The sequence below is a fragment of the Corvus moneduloides genome, chromosome 1, assembly GCF_009650955.1.
Source record: "Corvus moneduloides isolate bCorMon1 chromosome 1, bCorMon1.pri, whole genome shotgun sequence".
Classification (NCBI taxonomy): Eukaryota; Metazoa; Chordata; class Aves; order Passeriformes; family Corvidae; genus Corvus; species Corvus moneduloides.
Window position 1 is genome coordinate 117,444,283 of NC_045476.1, and position 8,171 is coordinate 117,452,453.

The following is an 8,171-nucleotide window of genomic DNA, read 5'->3' on the forward strand; positions in this document are numbered from 1 at the left end:
ATAAATGAAGGTCTATTTTGCATATACGTTTGTAGTCCAATAATTTGTACATTTTGCAAGAATTAAAATTAAAAAAATATTTGAAAATAAATTTTAAAAATCACAATTTCATTTAGTTTTGCATTGTTTTTTTTCATATAGCTGACTTCTGTAAATACCAGATTTTAGTCTTCATTTTTCCTATAATTTCTAGCTTGTACATTAAGCAATAGAAAATTTCAAGTCAATAGCCACAGTCTGGTTGCTTTTTTTCACTGCATGCATAATTTACATCTTCGCATGTAATATTCTAATTTTTCTGAATGCTGCTCTGAACATAGATTTTGAACATGGATTCAGTTAATTTCAAGTAATACAAGCTATGTATACAAGAAAATACTGCAAAAGAAGTGTGATTTTTACTGAAAAGCTTTCCTCTTGGTAGAACTTAATTAGAGAAATTATTTGAAGGTAGAGACTTGAAGTTTTTTTAAATAACTGGCATCCACTTACAGCAAGGCAGGGGAATGTGCATGTTTTTGTGACTTTTTCTTTTTGTAAATAATTAAAATATAGATTGGACCTGCAGGTATTTACTATTAAGGCTGTTGAATGTTTCAATCCTATTTAGCAAGTACTAAAGTATTAATGCCTGGAAACTGATGCTGAAGTTGCATGTAGGCAAAAAAAGCCACAATGATATCATGATTGTTACTCGTTTCCAGCTGTACAGGTGTACATTTACCCAAACACATTTACTCTTCTTTGGAAAGAGGACTCCTGGCAGATTCACAGCTGTGCATATCCTGGCCCTGGCTTAGTTGGCCCAGCAGGGTTTGAAGTGAGAGTAGCAGACTATTAGCATGAAACTAATTGAGAAGTTTCAGTGTTAGCAAGCCTTTAAGTGATATAAAATTAGCTAGTTGAAATGTTGCTGTCATAACAATGGTTGCTGCGACTGCTGCTACTACAAACAATTTCTGACTTTAACAAGCAGTGTCACTTTTTCAGAAATCATATATTGTTATGATAAGAAATGAAATTATGTGACTTATTTTGACATATTAATTACTGAATTACTGGCATAAATCTTGCTGTAGATCATGGAAAAGAAGTCTCAAACCCAAGCTTTAGGCTTCTGAATTTTTTGACAGCTTAAAAAATACATCAAATCTCAAGCCTTTCTTTAATTAAGTTTAAATATTTATGTCTTTGAGTTGTTTATTACAGTAATAGTGAAGAATAACTAGACAGTATAGAGTAAGTGCAATTAATATAAATCTCAGGAATACAAATACAACCTGCTCCATATGAACTTCATTTTCCTTAATTCGTAATTTATAAGCAGACACTCCTTTCATAAACAGAAACTTTGTCTTTTTTTACATATTTTTTCCTGAAGAATCAGCACCAGACTATTTGTGGTTAAAAATGGATAGCAGTTTCAAAATTCCACAGTGTGCATCATAAAGCTCTAGCTACTGACATTCCTCTATTAAGAAAGAATATTATTTAAAGCATTTCTGCTGGCCCAATGGGTAATACAGAATATGAAGAATGAAGCGATATGTCTCATAAACTAATTTCAGGTCATTTCAACTTTCTATACCTCATAGGCAAATCTATAAATTCCACGAAAATATAAGTAGGCACCGTCAGACTCTGTTTCTCATTTTGACATCTTCACCTTTTGAATAGTACTAAAATATGGTACAGTTCTGTGTGAGTTTTAGTGAAAGACATTGGCATATTTCAAATATTCTGATATTCTGCTATTGATTTGTGTTATGCGTAATAATGTAATATGCAAACTGTATGACAGACCGTGTTAAACACATGGTATAATTTGTAAAATGCATGAAAAAAGAACCTGTTGCAGTGGTTGAATCCACTGCAGGAATGACCAAGAAGCCACAGAGCCCCAAAACAGTGGAGGTCTGCTGGTGGACAGGCTCAGAGGTCTAAGATCACCCACTTTTACCCTTTTTAAGTTCATGTTCTAGATGGTTCTCCTTTCCTTGATACCCCACTGGTTCCCGGGTCCCTTGTTCCACCCCTGGCCTCCCCCACTGGTCACTGTCCTGTCACCCCACGCCCTCTCCACCCCCTGGCCCCCAAATGAATGTTCTGCCCTCCCCCAGTGCCGATCCAGATAAAACCCCGGACCGCTCAGTGTTCTGCGTTCTTTGTTCCTGGATCCCTTCGGCCAGGGACCTCAATAAACCCCTCGGAACTCCATACAAAGGACCCCTCCCGTCTCTTTATCCCCGGCAACGCTGCAGGAGCTGTCCGGCTGTGTGTGTGTGAGTGGCTGCGAGTATCCACCGACTACGGTGTGTCAGAGTGTCTCAGAGTGTGTCCGAGCTGCTCCGGTGGGGCTCGATCGGGACAGACGCGATGCTCTTTCCACTCCCCCGCCACACCCAGCGCGTCAAGAACCCCCGTGTGCAACGATGGATCTCTATCACAAACAAACTGCAGAAGATAAAAAGCTGGCTGGAGCACTTGTATAGCAATTCAAATGCCAGCTGGAAGTGTAAAATCATGCTTCTGTTGTAAGTGCCAGTAGATCCTGGTGGTAACTACAGCAAGGTAGTTAACTGTCCAATCAATGCGAGCAATATTGCTTTCTCCCGGCCTGTTTCTCCACACTCAGTTTTCTGGCCTCAGTCTTGCCTTGACTGAGCTTCAGGAAACCTTGCATAACTTCTGCTGGAACACCACTGCCCAAACCAAACACAACATACAACCCTCATCTAGTGCTTTTCACCAGAAAAGTCTGCAGTGGCATCTTTTACTGCGGCTTCTGTTTTGGCGTTTCTTTGTTAGTTCTTGATAGTGAAACTCTTAGTTTAGACACGATGTATGATATGGATCAATACTGTGCCTGGAATCACATGGTCAGTACAGATACGAGGTTAAATTTTATCAGTTTCCCTAATGTTTGTTTAAAATTCCTAGTTTCCACAAATATTCATTCCAACAAAAGTTGGAACAGTAGCAGAGATACAAATGAGGGTAATGTAGACCCACAGTGATTGGTTTCAAGATATAAATGTGTATTTGTAGAATTTTTGAGAGCAGAATTAAGTTTCACTTTAATTGTAAGAAAAATTTAAATAATATTTATATAACATATACCTAGTATATGCCTGATTTTCCTGCAGAAACATCATGAGGTATAGATGATACACAGTATTTTTACTCAAACTTCTCTCTTCTTGAGGACCTCGAGGAATACAGTATTCCCACAGTTAGGAGCATGGAAAAAGACAAAAAATTTTTCATATGGGCTTAATTAATCTGAAAAAGTCAAAGTCTCATCTCCCTTCAAAACCAATATAAAGCATCTCAAGAGTGTGTGTGAGGAGAAATCCCTCAGTACTGTACTTCTAAATCAGAGGATTCTGATAAGAAGTTCTAGTATTATTAGTTATAATTTGACCTTAAACTTTTTCCAGGATCACAGTGGCTGTACACAAACCACAAAGTTCTAGCTAAATGGGGCAATGCAGCCTTTGATATCTTTCTGTGTCATTATTAATTTAATCTATTAATTAATTAAGCATTTCCATATTTATAATTGAGTGGTTATGCATGGATAATTATCACATTACTACTTAAGTACCATAAACTCCCTCACTGAAGATTTTTTGTCTTTTTTTTCCCCTTTTCAAATGTACTGACTGTATGTAGCATTATTCATCAAATAAAAGTAGTAAGATAAATATTTATGTTCCTTAATTTAAATGACATTTTCTTTTATATGTTTAAATTTTCATTTACTGAATGATGTTGAGTAGCCATTATTTCCTGATAAACAACACAGTAGTAGTCATGGTTGATGACCAAATCCAACTTAATCCTAAATTGCTTTAAATTTTACAGAAAAGGTTGCAACCCTAGAAGTTAGTCAAGATTTATAAAATGCACGATGTATCAGATTTTCTATCGCAGCATTGCCTTCATCTATTTTGTATTTCCTAGGCTGCATTTCTCTTTTCTAGGTTGAGATTCACATTTGGTGACAAGGCTGCATCAGCGTATATCCACCCTATTGCCAGGCAATTTTTCCCAACATCAATCTGCCTTCTGTGTTTGCTGCTACCCACAGTTGCACCCAGCTGTTTATATGGTGAACTGGGGAATTGATCCAGCTGTAAAAGAGCTCAAACATTTTTTTCAGAGATAATTTAGGATAAATTAGTTCATCAATCCAATCCATTCTGTGGCTGTATAAACACTTGTGCCAGTACTGAGCAGGGGCTCCTGGAGCAGGAAAAGCCTGGGGAATGAGGGTGGGCTGGTGAAGCTTACATCACAGTTGCTGATGAAGGATCATAGCCACTATGTCCAGTACTCACATTCAACTGCAGCATATCTGGGATATATAATTACCTCCTTCTGATGAAGGCTGGTTTTCATAGTTATGCTATGCACAGACATTTTGCAAGGAGCCATTTAATTAGCTTTATTTACTGAAAGCTTAACACTTAGCTTTTTCTTCCAAGTGACAAACTGTTAGCTGACAATCTCACATGCCCAAGAGGTACCTTCTTCTCTTACATTTATTTATGAACCACCTTGTGCCCTGATCTTTCCTCTGGATCTGCTGGTTTAGGCTTCTATGCCTGTCACTTAAATCAGTAGTTTCACAAAGGCCAAAAGGGCCATGACAGTAAATGAAGATGAGAAGAGCTTTAAGCAAGACAGAGTTCGAGATGTAAAAATGTTGTCATAGCTTCAGCATCTTTTCTATTTTCAAGCACTGAAAGTACTTTCAACACTTACTTCTTTTTAAAATATATTCTGTGGAAAGTAAAGATGATAATTTAAATGGCTGGTCTTTCTATTATATCCTCTGACAAAACAGCTGAATAGAAACTTTGAACACTAGGTTTATGTTTCTGGAATAAACTTTTAGGAAATTCCTTTATTTGTTCCTTTCTAATTTTGGAAGAAGTGTAAATGCAGTCCTGTGGATTCTTCTTTTGCTGAGAAATATCTAGCTTGTAGCCTTTACTGCTCATTGTCCATATTGCCTATCAACAGTTTGATTTCATTATGCTGTTTTTGAGCAAAACTGAATACCTGCTTGTCACAGTAATGCCTACTGTAAGCAGTACAGTGAAGAATTCTAGAAAGCTGAATTAGAGCTGGTAGTTGAAGCAGAACACATTTCCCATTCTCTCTACATTATTCCTGTAAATGATATCTTTTACAGGCAGCACTCTCTGGAAGAAAAATAGTATACCATTCTTGTGTCTGGGTTATGTATTTGTAAAACTACTCAGGCAGAAAGAGAATGTGAATATTTCAATATCTGTCTAGTTCTACTCCATGGATACAGGGGAAAAAAAAAACACTGAATGAAAGGTACTACATTTCTTTCATACTTACTAGTGCAAATTTCTGAGATAACTTTCCAACAAGGAGCAAAGGTGCAGAAGTTGTGTTTGAAAATACTTGCACATCTGGAAGTGGTGTATCTAAATTCCTTGTTTGTTAACACAAATCCTTTGCACTGCCATTTTTTAAAGAATCAGGGTGCATGTCTTTGCTGAAAAATACTTTCCCTGTAGATATGCAGAGTGCAGTCTGAATAAATCAGCTATAAGGACCCAGAAATTTACAGACATAAAAACTGTGCATTAATTGATATTTCAATAGCTACATCTAAAACTGAAGAGTAAGTTTTTCACACTAAGTCATGATAACACTAAGTACATCATGCTATCTTCCAAAAGCTGAACCAGAAGAGCTAAGGGTACAAAAGTTTTAACTTATTTGTAAAATCCAGCCATATAGAGTCAAGAGTACAACTTTTCTAATGCATTTTATATTAGATCCATATATTGTGGATGTAGAAGAAAAATTGTGGGAGAACCCAAGGTCTTCTCTGATGCTAAGCAGAGCTTTAGAACTAACATTTATATACAAGATGATTATTAAAGGTAGAATTTTGTCTTGACACAAACATTGTAGAGCCCTTTACGGTAGATACTACCACAATTTTATCAAATATTATCGCAGTGTACAGAGAAATGAGGTCTAGCAGGGAGATAATTTTAATAGTCTAGCTGATTACTATCTTAAGTCTAGATTTTAATATGCCTTAATTTTGGTAGAACTTCTAATATGCACTCAAAATACTGTCTGTTTTGCAGATTACTTGAGGACCAGTAAATTGTTAACCTGAGTCTTTGGAGTTTTCTAATAATGGAGCTTTTTAAATTGCACTTTGTTGGCAGGGGAAATAAGCTTGGGAGGATTGAGGTGTTTCTGCCTTTTGAGCTCTGCTGGCTCTGTAGCCATACCACAGGGACTGGTGCATTTACTCAGCACAGCAGGTTGCAGTGCAGAGGTCCCCAAGCTAGCAAAAGAGATTTAAACTCCAGAGCTGGAAGATGTATAAATGCAGAGATGACTGTGATTGCTCAGAGGTAATAGGCCCTGCTAAAAGGCAGATCTGTTTAGCTGAGACATAGCACTGTGCTGATCCTGCTGCTCTTTTGGAAAATATGTATGTTCAACACCCCAGTTCACAGTGCAGTTGTACAAAGTTGCTCAAAGGTCTTTAATGCAATGCTCCAAGGCTCTGAAGACTTGCTTGTAACTGCAATCTCTAAAGAAATGTAAAAGATGAAGTTTGTTTGTAGAAAGGTTCATATTCCTTTCGACAGATCTTGTCGTGTTTTTTGCAAAAATGGGAGCAACTATCTTAGAAAATGAAAGACAAAGTCTGCTTGAGAAATAAGAGATGTCTTTTATAGTATTCACTCACTGAAGATTCAGGCAGCTACTTATATGAATGGCTATGGTACCTGCAGATTGTCTTGGGGTGACTTGATGTTGTATTCCCTATCGCTGCACTATACCCAAAAATTAGTATACATGCCTTTCTATGCCTTTAAACTGAGCCTGAGAGGGGAGAGAGAAAAGTGTACTTTTTCAAAGCAGTTTGTTTTCATGTTCTGAGGACACAGAGATAAAAACCTGTCTGCTTCTGCAGAGCGAGTGTGGGGAAGCAGCCTGCTTGCTTTCCAGCCAGCTTTCAGCCAGTTTTTCAGCTCCTTTTCCTCCGGAGAGTTGAACTTTTGTTTTCCTGGGACTTCGGGTTTTTTTCCCTTTTTCTCTGCTGGACTGTTTCAACATCAGAATACATTGGGAGGAATTTCCACCAAGGCCTTGGCCCTGGAGGGGGGCCCACCACCCTGTCCCAGCTCCAAGGAGGGGGACAGAGACACTACAGAAGGACTCTGAAATTTTCCCAGGTTTTTTTCTCTCCACCGCGAGAGATGCTATTATTTAGCATTATTATTCTTTTCCTATGTGTTTGTTAAATAAATAGTTTTTATCTCTTTAACTTTCCTTCAAGGAAAATTCAATTTTTCCTGAACCTGGTGGGGGAGGGGTGGTTTGTGCCCTGCTTCTCTCAGAGGATATCTTTCTAAGTTTGGCCAAACCGGCACACAGATTCAATTCTGTGAAAAGTTCTTTGTGTAGTTCCTAAAAGGCCGACTTTGATTCAAATAAATAAGTTAATTAATTAATTAATTATCATTAGTATAGTATGAAGTCCTCCATGTCTGAAAAAGATTGTTCCCCTTTAATACAAATACGCAAGATTAAACAAGATAAAAAAAAAATCTGTCGTTCTCTTATGTTTATTTTTTACACTATATTATAGACGGCCCCACTTTGCAACTTGGGAGCTGTTGCCCTTGTCCTGTATGTCTGTGTCCTAAATTGGTGTCAGTGACACTCTGATGATTAGCAGTCAACATTTTACAGGCATTAGCATAAGGAATTCATTATACCACTATTCAAAGACTACACTGACACAAAATGAAGTTTATCGTTATTATTATCATCATCATTATTATCATTGTTATTATCATTGTCATTATTATTGCTCCAAGGTTTGACAGCTGAGCTTCAACATCTGGTATGTTTTCTTTCTGATTGCTTAGAGGACCTTTGTTCTAATACTCTCCACATTTTAAAACAATATGTAATTCAGTATCTGTGTTTGAACTAATAATCATCCCCTTCAACTTGTGATAAATGGTTTATGGAGATTGTCATGGCTTAGATTCAGCTTTGCGATCTGTCTAAAAACCAGTACATGTTGCAGTCCATCTTTAAAAATCAATAGGGTCAGTACTTAACTGCTCTGGGACAGTACATGT